Raw genomic sequence first — 14,203 nt, 5'->3', positions numbered from 1 at the left:
TTTTTTTTTTTTTTTTTTTTTTTTTTTTTTTTTTTTTTTTTTTTTTTTTTTTTTTTTTTTTTACTTAAAGCCTTGGAGTTTTAGGACAGCTGCCTGCATTAGTGATCATCCAACTACTTTGTGAGTAGCTTAGATTAAAAGAACCTTTTAATATATTTCCAGTGCAGGTAGTTGTATATTTACTAGTGTAAGTCTTAACTGTGTCAGAAATAACTTTTTAAAATATTGGTTACATTCAGAATGAAGTGAAATTATAATATGAACAAAAGAGTCACTCTCTGAGGAAGAAAAGACAGGTGATTGCCACAAGCCCCTTTTATAAGATCTTTACTTTGGTGGGAAAAACCTGGCCCAAAGAGGCTTCTTATACTGAAGATGTGTAGATGAAGTAGCGTTTAGAGTATGTACCATTTTTGTAGTCTTTTTTCATCTAATTTACATCTGTTGAAAATAGGACCTTTAATGTCTTGCTAAAAGCAAGAATGGCTTCTATAAAAAATTATTATGTAAATAAATGTAACCTTTCATTTCTAAGTTTGTATGTAGGATTGAATCCACAGCATTCAGAGAGCAAGGATTTTTCTTTTTACTTTTTAATGGTTTGTGTGATTAAGTAGATTAGAAGCATGCTGGGACACGTTATTCAGTATTTCTTTTTCAGCAAGGTTTGTAGGTGCCTGTGCTCTTAAAAGAGAAACAAATAACTATGTATCTGCCATCGCTACTGAAGAAGTGTCTAATTACAAAAGGTGGCTGGCTGTTAAGACTCTTGCATTAACATAATGCTGTGTGATGGCAAAAATAGACCATCTGTCTTCATAGAGGAAAAACACGTTGGAAGTCTTTTTGTCATACTGTGTAAGTGAAGATGTTGCATTAATGGTTTTGTACATGTATGTCTATCATGATGCGTACAGTGTTCTGACGGCTTTGTACAGCTCAGAAGAGTACAGCGTATGTGCTGAGTAAGGATTTGAGACAAGAATGTCTGCTGTCTTCCTGAGAAGTGTGAATGCTGGGCTGTTTGTGAAGCCAGTCAGCTTGTTATTTGTAGGACGCCAGTTATTATCTTCTGGGGTTTGTTTTTCCCCTGCAGTTGCCATTTTGTCTAATGGTATGTTTTATAAGTTCAAATTCTGAAAGATAAGGTTGGGAAGATGTAGGTGGAACTGAAAATAAATCATTTCACTGCTGAACTAAGAAATTTTGTAAAGCTTTAAATTTAAGTCTGTCTTTTAACCTAGTTGCATCTACATGAGTCTTACAATAATTATGTGCATTCTGTTTGCTGTCTTTGATAACTGCCATTGTAACCTAGGACAGTTAGATTAGGATATAATTCTTCAGATTAGGATAATAATTCTTCATGAAAGACTGGATTTCAGATGTCAAACCCACAAATTGAAGCCTAGATTCAGTGGAAGGTGGCAAGAAAAAGAGCGTATCAATCCCTGAGGCAATATAGTTTTCTTAATTTTTGTAAATGGTGTATGGGTTAACCAGTCTACCAAAAAAAGGGGAGGAGAAGGAAAAAAGTATTTTTAAAGTGCATCTCATGAGCCTAATCGTACATGTAATGTTTTGAGTATTCAGACTGGACATGATGTTGAGATTTTGACCACTTTTTCCTCTCAAGGTCTTGGGAAGTCTCTTCTAGCCTTGAAGTCTTTCAGAAAAAAAGTTAATCCTTCTCAGTGTTGTTGCCCATCATCTTATTCTTGTTCTGTCTTCTCATCTTATTCTTAAACTGTAGTCTCTTTGAGACAGAGACCAATTTTACTGTATAATGAGTTGCATAATGAAGTCTCCTTCATAACTGAGAGAGGGTAATTACTTTCTGCCTGAACTTCTCTTGCAGTTTTCGGTTGGAAAATATTTTCCAAACTCCTTGCTGTGAAGAGCAAGGCAATATTGTATTTTGCTGACAAACAGCTGCTGTAGTTTGTTGCTGAGGTGATTTTATATAATGAGTAGAAGTACAATGTTTGTCATTGAGCTTTGTTTCCTAGTTTCTGAATTCCAGTGTTTGCATGTTTTTAAATACACACCAAAAAATGTACCTTTAAAAATTAAGGTGTTGAAAGTGCAAATATCTCAATTTATTCTTTTAAATAAAGTGAGATGCTTACATTTCTAAAATAAAGGAGGGTGTTCCTTAAGCAGAAGTGGAGCCAGGCAAACGTTCAGGATGGAACATGCCCACTACCATCGCTAAATGCAACTGCACTGGAATTTTAGATAGGCAGAAAGTAATTGCACAGTTGGCATTTAGCCAGGGACCTAATATTACTATTCTGTAATATCATGCATCAGTTATTTTATAGAATAAAAATAGAATATTCTGTGTATTGCAGTGCAATCAACAGTAATGACTTCAAAAGATATTTGCACTGTATTATGCCCGTGATTCACAAATAATTAAAACTTCAAGACCTAAAAGTATCTTATAGCTCTGCACAGAGATGAACCTCTGTTCAATTGTGTCTGTAATTTCACAGACTGGAGTGAGATTTAAGCATTTTTTGCAGTGGCTGTGCATGTTTTTTGCATCAGTATATTGGGACTGGGTTGTGTGTCTTGGAATGCACCTGAAATATCTTGGGTGGTTGCAGATGTACTTGATCTCATTTGCATCATTACAAGCAGAAGAAGTCAAAATAATTCTTTCTAACTTGATTTGATGAGCATCAAATGCATATTTAAAAAAGGAAAAAGTGTCGTGGAAGTTCACGATTTTGATTTTTCAGCTTGAAGAAAATGATTGAACATTTGATTAGCTACCAAAGACCATATGCATTTAAAGGTGGGAAGGCATGATGAAGTCAATAATTTCTTTTGTGCTTGTATATAATTTAATTTATGGTTTAGCTTAAGCTGTTTTGCTGTAATCAATCTTGGACCTCTACTGCATGGATACGAGATCTGGATGTTGTATAGACACCACCTCCTCTTAGAACCTTGTAAAATTTCCTGTGTACCTTGCCTTGGGTTATCAGACGTAACAAATGCTGTGGTTTTACTGTGCGTCTGTTGCGTGACTAGTGAAATATTAGTTGGCCTTGACATTCAGTAGATGGATCGAAAATGAAAGTCCAGGTGACTCCTATACAGAGGCCTAGAACTAGACATGGTAATTTGTGAGTGCCCTGAAGCTGTTTCAACAGTGCTTCTCAATGCATAGCAGTAGATGAGTTTACAGTTAGAACTGCTGTCAGACATTCATTGTATTCTAAGGTAAAGGCACAGCATATTTTAATGTGTGCAACAATGTCATATTTCTGGAACATGATGCCTGTGGTTGTGGGAGAATAAGAGGTTTTACATAAAACCTTTTCCTATAATAATTTTGTAGTCATTTGCATATCCAGTGTTTGATTTGTTTCTCTACACCCAAGTGCTTTCATCCCCAGCCGCGGGGTATGCGATAAACATGATAGTTACAGCTCAGTCTTAGACCATCCTGCTATTGTCTCTGATTTTTAGAAATACACGTTATTGATGTGTGTAACCCGTGGGATTAGAAATAGTACACACAGGCCTTCATTGCCTGTGCAAAGTCAGAGGTTCAGAGTCCGAACAAAGCATGTCCTTCAAGTTGCTCCCAAGGAGGGACTTTGGTGAACATGCAAAGCTCTTCAAAACATTACTTATGCAGAATAATAACACAGAGTAGTAGAACGGTAGTGCCCAATGTATCTAAGTCACTAACTCCATCATTTTTTAGAAAAGGCACTAGTATGCTTTTTGTGCTTTTATAGCATCATCCATCTGTGTTTTTTTAAATGCTTTGCCAATAGTTATCGTTTAGCTTTCCAAGATCTCTTAGGAACACTGTAGATAAATAGTGATTAAGTGCATACTAACATGGGGAAACAGAACCACAAAAATTATGATTTTGCTTTGGATCCTACAAAGGCACACATGAAAAATTGTTTATGGGAAGATCCCATACTGTCAAAGTAGGATTGAATAGCAAGTTGTGACTGTCTAGACAAATCAAATTGATTTTATCCAATAATAGTAGATTGAAACCAAAGTTTTAACCATTTCTTGCATGCAATCTTGAATATTCAAGACTACTAGAAGACTAGAACTTCGATCAAAATTTCAGCGTTGTTTCCCCTCACTTTGAGTGACATAAAGTTTTTCTTATCAAGTGCAGACTGATACTGATAGTTTATCCTATTCAGCTTCTTGTTTCTTTTCTGTGACTAAAAAAAAAAAAATAATCATTAAAAAAAATACATTCTTTTCCTTCCTTATATAAGTAATGTCTAAACTGAACTCTGCCATGCCCATGCCATCCTCATAAGATAGCCCAAGACACAGTGTCCTAACACTGGGGTAGAAGAATGCTCGTCAGGACTGCAGAGCTTTTGTGGCAACAGAAACTTAATCCCAGTTTGTCTGGGAAAGAGGCAGCCATGTGAACAGCTGCATTTCATGAGGCCTCATGGCAAACTGCCTTCCAGATAATGTTTTCACTGAGTTGCAAGACAACCAAAACCATCAAAATACAGTCCAGAGATGTTAGTCAGCCATGCAAATAACTTTGCATTCGTATGGGAAGGCACATCTATAATTATGTATTACTTCTTTCAAGTCCTTCAATTTACAGTGAATGCTGTTTAACTGGATTGTCAAAAATTTTTCACTAGAAAAGACCTGTGGGATTTTATTGATGTGCATGTGCACTGGCAACAAAAGGGGGGTGAAGGGAGTAATTTCATTTGACTGCAAACATTTTTTTTCAGTTGCTAGAACGAGTTAATTTTTGTGTGTTTATGTACACCTAATGGATATTACAAACATTGTTTGCACTTACTCCTCACAGCGTCTGTTCCACCTGGAAAGAACTGCTTAAGTTATAGTGAGTTTTGCTTAATGGACAGATAAATAAAGCATTCTTCTGCTGTCACATTTTGTATTTTATGATGTCCTTTCTAAAATTCAGTCATCTTTTCTTTCTGGAAGTGTCCTAAAAGCTAATGAATACAAGGAAATTTAGTTATAGGAACTGTTCAATAACAAAAAAAAATGTTCATGTCAGAGGAGGGATAGAGTGTGATAAATAATCAAAGATGTATTTTATGTTAACTTCCAAAAACTTTTTTTTACAGTAGGGTTTAAAAAAAGCGTTTAGAATTGAGAACTTGACAATGCGTTTAATGATTTTGGAAGCCACCTTGCTTTATCTGATATTGGAATAGCTAATATAAGTTTTATCGCTTGAAATATGTAACTTGAGGGAAGAATTTTTTTACTATTAAAAAGATTTTATAGTAGCTTTTAAAAACTGATAGTCATGTACATAATTTATTTAAAAATAAAAGTACACTAATAGGCAATAAGCAAATGTAACTTGACAATATAAACCATTCAGTTGCTGCATTAGATGTCAAGATTTTGGTTTATTAAAGAAAACATCTTTTCATCTTTTGTTGTTGCTAAACCACTGAGAATTTCCAGGTAGTGTCACACTGTAAATAATGTGCCTCATACTTTCAGTTTGAGAGTTACGCTCCTTTTGTTGTATTTGGCTTGCATCGCTGTATATCTCAGCTTTCAGGATCTGTAGAACAAAAAACCCCACTGGAGAATTAGGTTCTGCCCTGCATATTGACAGAGATCTATTTGATCATGTCTGCATTTGATTTTAGAATGAATGTTCCATTTCTTCCTGCATAAGAGTGTCTGATGTGTAAAAGTATTCTGCCCGAGTTGAGCACTTAGCGTATATCTTGCCTGTTAGTAAACTTCGGGCTCTGCTTATGTTCTGATGTATAGCCGTGGAATTAATGTAACACTTCTGCAACTTGATACCTGAAGCAGTTTAGTCTCTATACATGGGAAATGCCCCTAGAAATCCAGAAAACCTGTGTGTTTATGATGTGAACATGTTCATTATAAGAACCCATATGTTGGTGATAGCCATTTCATTTGCTGGTCTCAAAAGTCAGTTCTTTTTGTCTGTTCTGCTAATACTAGTGGGAATTTTGTATGTGAGAGAGAATCATTTCCCCGTGGTGGATGGACTGCAAAGATAAAACATGTGCCTTCGCTGTCTGAGGCTTGTATTTTACCTGTATTTGGCCTTGTCAACCTACAGTATGTAAAATCCAGCCCCATTTGAATTTCTGTTGTTGAATCATTTGAACACCCTAAGTCTTGGCTCAGAGGCTAGAACTTATACAAACACAAAATGATGGTTCCTGACCCAGAGCTTACAAATTGTGAATGAGAAAAAGACCTACAGGGACAGGATGACTATGGGATGTTAGACTGAATGATAGTGAAAAGAATCTCAAAAGTCAACACAAGGAGCTTATATTTGCTGCAGTGGAGAAGTTATCCCATAAAAGAAAAGAAGGGTGATAGGAAGATGAATTTTACAGGTTTATTCTGGATGGATAGGAATATAGTGTTCTGTTCTGTTAGTCTTATGTCCATGGTTGAAAAGTCAAAATTATTTATGGAGTACTTGTTGAAAAAGCCACTTTTTAAAAAAACACCTTTTTCCTGAAAGGAAAAGTATTTCCTCACCTTATTCTTTCTCAGTTATATTCAACACTAAATATATTATGAAGGGTGGAGGAGACAGACAGCTGCAAACACTTGACTTTTACAACTGCAACTTTATTAATTCTGTAAAGTGTTTCTTGTTAAAATTCTGTTAGTGGAGAAAGGGAAAGGTGATCATTTTTTCTTCAGTGATCTTTCTCCTTTTAGATGCTTAACTCCTTAGTATCACAGCTGAAGTGTTTAAACACACTTCTTAAAACTAAGACCCATGTGGAGTGTGCATTACCAAAGATCTTCCAACTCTTAAAGCAGGTTATGACCTGTTGGATCTTGTTTTATCCCAAATCCATGATCGTTTACAGAATAGGTTTGCGTGTTGCATTAGAGCTTCCTGGGATTGGGAAATAGCTCTGACTTTTCAAAAAATCCAAATGCCTTGCCTAGGAATGGTATGTTTACCGTTAGCACTCAGAGAGAGCGAGAAGTAGTTCCCTAAAATCACCTTATCTGGGCCAATATACCAGTTATGCAATTGCTTTTTACTTTTTCTTGGAATAAAAGCATTTAAGGTGCTACAGCTAAGGCTCCTGTTTTAACTATAGCACAAAGACCCATTTAATTGACTTGTTTGTTTCCATTTCTACTGTATTTGTAGTTGTTCCTTAGTCATGGTTTGGTTTAACCTGCTTTGGGCAAAGTGGATCGCATCTAAACGGTTGTTGAAGACTACAGTTACTGATCTCCCTGCTTGGAGCTTCAGCATCACAGGTCATATTTTCATAATAGGATGTACGCGTTTGAGAAGATTGTTCGTGTTTTTCTGTTTTCACTTAAGCAATGTTCATACTTGTTTATGTTGCGTGTGACTTTAGTGGTTCTGCTGATTCACTTACTAGGCCAGACTGCTGAGGCTTCCTATCTGCCGATGCTTCAGCGCAACTCACTCATTTTCATTAATAATTTGGATGACAGAATTGAGGGTATGCTTGTCAAAAACTAAACTCTGTAGGGAGGAGCTATAAGGCTTTAGGAAGGTAGGTTTCAAACTCTAAACAATCTTGATGAATCAAAGAATGGCCTGAAATAAATAGGATGCAGCTCTTTATGGGTAAGTGTGACAGAGTAATAATCAGATGCAAATCATTAAATGAAGACAGGGTGTTCAAGAGAGGTTCTGGAAGTTTGAGCAGCTGAATATAGGTTAAAAAAGAAGTCTTACTGTTGTAACGAAGGAGGTGAGGACTGAGACTGAAATTCATACAAAAGTGCTTGAAAATGTGCTACCTGTAAAATGTAGGGAGTAATCTTTCCAGTTCTGCTCAACACTGGGAGTGCTTAACTGGAGTTATTGGTCCAGTTTTCAGCACCAGGCTTCAAAAGGTGTGGATTTGCTGGGCACAGTACAAAGCAGAGAAAAGGGAATAGTTCAGGGTCTAGGAAACACGACTCCTTAGATGGGGAGAGTGGGATATGAAAGAGCCATGTTTCTTTCACCAAAAGAAGACAAGACTGGTGTGAAGAAACCTTTACTCATGTCAATGGTCCTTTATGGAAAGAAAATGAACAAGCATTTCTTATTTTCAGTGGGTCTGGGACAACGTTTGAATGCAGAAATGCAGATGCAGTAATTTTGCCTTTAAAATTGCGAAAGAAAGGTAGTTTGCCCGAGTAAGCTGTCGTGTCTCCATCATTGCAAGTTTTTATGAGTAGTCCAGAGAAGGTTCTACCAGACATAGAAGAGGAAGGGATAAAGACTTAGATAGCACTTGAGGTTCCTTCCAGCCCTCTGTCTCTGTGTATAAAATTGTATCTTCAACTTCTACTCTAGCTGTCAGCATTGACCTGTTGTTAGAGTAGGGTTTCAGCTTGCTTCCGTCCAGCTGTGGCTCATTTTGCCATGATTACAAATCTGGATACTGGGAGATAGCCTTCTCCTGGTGGGGTGGATTTTTACTTTGCACAAATGTGCTAACTACTGATTTTTTTCTTCCACATATGCATTCATTTTATTCATTTCTATTTCTGAGCATTTTTGCGTAGTACCATGTATATGTCAGTGCTGATGCTTCCCATTTAAGACATTCCTCCCAGTCCATTTTTTTCCTTTTCCAGAGCCAAAGGAATTATTTTCTACAGACCACCCTAACTTTGAATAAAACCTTACTGTTTCATTTAAAAGAAAATACCACCATGTCTGTCTCACAATTTCAGCTTGCTTAGTGTTAAGTACTGCTAAGAATCATAGTATCGTATAACTAATCCTCCAAGTCTTCCTCTTTCTCTTTGATGCTTGCTTCTATGGCATGTGATCCGAATGGTTCTGCTCATTCACTTACTAGTCCAGAACACCTCTGCTAAGGCTTCACATTTGACTAAGCTTTAGTACAATGCAATTCAAGTGTCAGGGTCTACTGAACACCTGTTTTGTAGAAATGTGTCAGCAAAGCTGAATGAGAAAGTTTCTTTTCTATGATTCTGTTTTGCTTTCACTTTACAGCTAAAGAATGCACAAAAAAATAGGTGAAGGAGGACCCCGAGGTCTGTTCAGGAGATTCAGAAGTGATTTATTACAAATTTCAACTATTATTCTGTAAGTACTGATTACATATCTGACAAGCAAATGCAAGAATGGCATGTCGTCAAACACATTCACTGAGAGCTAGTAACAGACAACAGGACTTGTGACCAGATCCTGGCTGTTGAGACACAACACAGTAAGGCTGCAGCAGAGATGGGGGAGAGGGAGAAGTGGCAGGGGGTGAGCCATCCTACATTTCTTTGGATTTCATACAAGAAAGTTGAAATACTGTTTGTAGTGATACACAGTTAGAATTTGACAGGTTATATTTGTCAATATTTGCAAGTAATTCCTGAGTTTACTAAGGTAATGCGAGAATGAAAGGCATTTTTTCTTTGACGATATTTTGTATATTCAGACTTCATCATCCACAATGTGCAAATGTCAGTGGTTGTTGCTCAGAAAAGTGGCAAGATGCCAAGATCCAAGCATAGATTTAGCTGGGGACCTATATGGTTTCTTGTCCCCTAGCAATTGCTGCTTAAGCAGCAGGCATGATCCAGATACATGATTCAGGATGGTTGTGCAGCCCTCCCCACTTGGATGTCAGCTCCCTCCAATTCAGGGCTTTACCCATTCATCCACCTGTCTTGGTGAGAGGTATTTGTATGTATTTTATTGTCTTAAACTGAGCATTCCTTTGAACTTTACAGAAGTAGGAAGTTACTGCTTTTATTGCATTTGAAGTAACGAGGCTACACGGGGACCTTTGGGTTTTCTCCTACCCACCCTGACAAAGAGAATCCACTGTTTCGGGATTTGAGTATCAGCTACATTTTGTGTTGAGTCTGTGGTTAAAGTCTACATTATGATGACTGTTTCTGGAGTCTACAGAGGATGCTGTGGCCAGCATAAAGTAACTTCCTTATTTTGAAATCCATTCTTAATCACCCATGAAATTAACTATTGGAGTCTGCCTTCAAGTTGGCACAGTCTAATAGCAGGGGTTTTAAAAATATTTAACAACATATTTGGAAACAGAACTTTTCTGTTCTTTATTTATATGTTTTTGGATGTTGGCTCTTGCATGAGAAAAGTGCTGTATGCTTTAATACTGAATTTAGAAATCTTGTGGTTTCTGTTGGCACTGTGAGGGAGCAGCTAGTATAAGACTCCAGTACTTGATGAGAGCATTTTTGTGTTTTAATTATTAGACGCATGAATGCGGAGCCAACTGAGTTCAGCTATTGTGTTTATTGCCTTTTTTAATTCACCATTAAAAAAGCAGTAATTTTTGTGGATTGCTATCTCTAACATGATCTGCAGCTTGAAATCAGAAAAAAGCCGAAGTATCGTCAGTTCTTTCTTCACACAGGGAACAAGAAATTGCAGGGAAATTCTATTTAGGGATGTTGAAGTGTAATGTTCAGGATTTATAACCCAGCTCAATGCTTCATTTCAAGTCAGCTCAACAATGAATTAGAAGTGCATATAGGACTTTTATGCCTCGTGAAGGTTCTAGGTAGGATACCCCATGTTGCTACTCTGGTTGATAGGCCAGACTCCTCATCCACCACAAGCTGGATGGCAAATGTAGCTCCTTAATGGAACCTGAGGCTTCAGGGGGAAACTGGGGCATGTGAAAGCTTGGTTGTGGTACCATGGGTAGATATATTTCAAAGTTTAAATAATTCAAAACTTTAGCATTTCCATATATTTGAAGTAACTTATGTGTTTGACTAGGCTGAAAATACCTCCAAAAAGTGTTAAGTGTTTCAAAGGAAAAATGAGATTGTTTCAGACAAATTAATTCCTCCTTCTCTTAGAGAACAGTGGCTTTTCTGAATCTGTATTTTCTATGAAAAATTGTGTATATGGAAAACATCTGACCAGGTCTAATAATGCCTTTTAAAAAATAATATTCTAAACTTTACTTGCTAAACAAAATATTTCAAATGATAACTAAAATTTTAAAGCTAAATTGCCATTTTCTAAAAATTTCTTTAAAAAATGGCTCTCACTGGAACACTTTTTCTTTAAATAAATAAATACCTTTTTTCCCAGGTTCACATTAAATTTTTCCTTCTGCATTTATCTCTTACATTATACTTAAGAAATTTCTAGATGCCACACATCTAGGCTTTTTAACAGAGAAGGAGAAAAAACCCGACATTTTTGTCTGTGGGAGTTTTGCAATTAAATTCTGGGCTTACTGACATAGAAGGAATACAGTGCTTTTGATTGCTTTTGTACAGCAAAAAGACCTTAGTAATACTTTTTTCAAAGATTTCGTATTTCACAGTGCTTAATGGAAAAAAAGACACGCAAGTGAAATAATTGTGCTCTACCTGCCAGTTTATGAAGCCATAGTTGTTTTATAATAGTTGTAACACCTGGGCAAAATTATGAAGATTTGATTTAATGCCAAGTAACGTGTCAAATTACCGTCTTCATGACGATGCTTGTAACATACATTGTACAGTGTACCCCATATCATAGAAATAAGAATATGAAAAAGCATTTAGAACTTACAAGAAGTTCTGTGTGTGTTTTTAAATTACGTGGTGAGAGAGGCACATAGAAATTCTAAAATTGAGACTTAGATGCTTTTGGCCAAGGAAAACAGTGGTAACAATGAAAGTTGTGTGAAATTTTAGTTAATTGTTTTTTGCATTAAAAATATTTTTCAGAAAGAATGTTAAACTAACCAGCAGGTCCCCCAAAGGTAAAATCTAATCTATAGACCACAAGAAATGTCAAATAATGTAAAAATATGCTACCTCTTGTTTTAGTGCAGGAAAACTATTGAGTACCTTTAGAAAGAGGAGAAAAAATAAAATTATTTTTCAGTTAGCACTGGATTAGGAAGACTAGAAATTTGCTACATCCTTAGGTTTATAGCAACAACCACATTACCATTATCATAAACCACCAGGGCCTAAATTTGGAGCACAATATATGTTGCAGGCATAAAATAAAAGAAACAAAAGCAAATCACAGAGGAAAATTCAAAGGCTTTTAGAGTATTCTCTTAACTATAAATTTCTTCTATGATTTTAAGTATGACTGGTTTTGATGAAACTTTCAATTGTAAAAGGATAAAGGAAAAATTATGTATCTAAGGAAAATAAGTGTTATTGCTAATTTTTTAGGTCTTCTACAGTTACTTAGCAAGGAATGGATGGTTTTTTTGTTTAAATGCTTTAATTTTTCCCAGTTTGCAATGGAAACCTCTGTGAAGGATCTGGGGAGGGCAGCTAGTTTCTGCTCACATAGAATTCTTTTTCATGCTGACTTTAATTTACGCGATATGTCCAGTGTCTTGTGTTCTACATTAACCCTAACTGTTTGAGTGGCTACTTGGGAATAACTTCATCAGTTTTCTGGTGGAACGTGGCAACTATTTAACACCCTGTATGATTTAAGTCAGGAAATGAAGTGCTGTCTTAGTAAATTGCAGAGAAATTTTTGTAAGGAAATGTAATTACCCAGAGTAGAAATTGGCCAGAATATCAAGTTAAAATTGCTGTGTATGCGGAAAGTTCTCAGTTTGCTGTTTTATCTGAGAGGTGACCTTAAGTAATACTGTATTCAGAATTCAGAATCATGATGGATTACTGCTGAGATCCTAATGCTTGTGATGCCTCACACCATGAGTTAGTGAATCCAATGCTGATTTAAGATAGATTTGCCACCTTACTGAAATGCTGTTGTTTCTTGCCGTACTGTATGGGGTTACTTTAAGGTTTCCCTGTCAGTCAATGGCCAAACTTGTACACTCGTATCTAATGAAGTGTCATGAAATTAGTTAAAAGTGAGATCACTAAGGCTGCATTGGTCTGTATGTTTTAAATTTTTTATAGCATCTGTACCATGCTTTACTTTGGACAAGAGTGGTAAGATCTGGTTTTGATCAATATGTTTATAACTTTTTATTCCACTCTGAAGATTCTATTCTTAACATGTTGTGATAAATATGTTTCACTGCATTCCAGTAACTATTCTGTTTCTTAAATCTTGGCACTGGAGTTCATTTTTTTTAATGAAATCTGTTTCATTTCCATTTGTCTTATGTTAACTTTTCAGTATGCTTCAGGTAGCTTTTTCAAATAGAGAAAGGTCATGAATTGAAAAGATTACTTATTATAGGAAAGAAAATCCAAATAAATTGTTCAAAACAGTTAAGTTTTTTGCTTTTCAAATTAAAAATTGAAACAACATAAACTCCTAAACTCTCCTCACATCTCCCTTGGAAACTCCCTCCTTTAGTGTAACTTTGTGGTCTTGATGATATTCACAGAGAAGCTGATTTACTGAATAAAGAAGTTCTTTAAGTTTTCAGTTTTGGAACATTACCAGTGTGTCTGAACCCAGGTTTCAAATTTTACTGGCATTTTGTTGGCAAACCAATTTTTTGGAGTCCTTTCTTATTTCGGTACGTTTCCTGACACCTTTGGCTGTATGGTACTGTGTTTTAAAATTCTCTTTTTCTTTTTTTAAGAGGAAAAGCCTATAAACATATACAAAGGACTAATTATAAAATATCTGGTATAAAAATAGAGAGACAAGAAAATTACCAGCTGAAAAATGCAGTGAGCAGAAAAAATGAGCATTTAATAGTAGTTTTTTTTCAGCAGGCCTGATTCTCAAAGCAATTCCACAAGCAAAGCATGCATTATTCTGATGCCATAATACGGTAATTTAAATCAAGCGTAAGTACATGGGTGGTAAGACAGAGGTGATTTAGTCTTCCCTTCTATCCACTGGTCTCTTTTACTGTTGCTTCCCTTTTGCCAACAGCAGTGTTCATTTATGGTGAGCCAGATTAGAGCATTGATCCAGCTGAAAAATAACTCACATGACTTTGCCCTACTTATAATCTTCCTATATATTGCAGTTTTGTTGAAACTATATTGTTATTAGTGCACTGCTCTCAAAGACTAGCCAACTAGCCAAAATATATATAAGTTGCTAACCTATGTCATTCATAGTATCAATAGATTATTCCTTGCTGAAAATGTCATGACTAGTATAGGACAATCTTCTTTTTGTAGTATTTATTGAAGTAAGGTACAAGAAACTAGCAGTCCAAGGTTCCAGTACTTTTTTAGTTTTCTGCAAGTCTGGGACATTGTAATCCCTTAACGCTTTTTCTCACTGATG

This window comes from Fulmarus glacialis, unplaced genomic scaffold, assembly GCF_000690835.1.
Source record: "Fulmarus glacialis isolate BGI_N327 unplaced genomic scaffold, ASM69083v1 scaffold11101, whole genome shotgun sequence".
Lineage (NCBI taxonomy): Eukaryota > Metazoa > Chordata > Aves > Procellariiformes > Procellariidae > Fulmarus > Fulmarus glacialis.
This window is presented reverse-complemented; position numbering follows the sequence as displayed.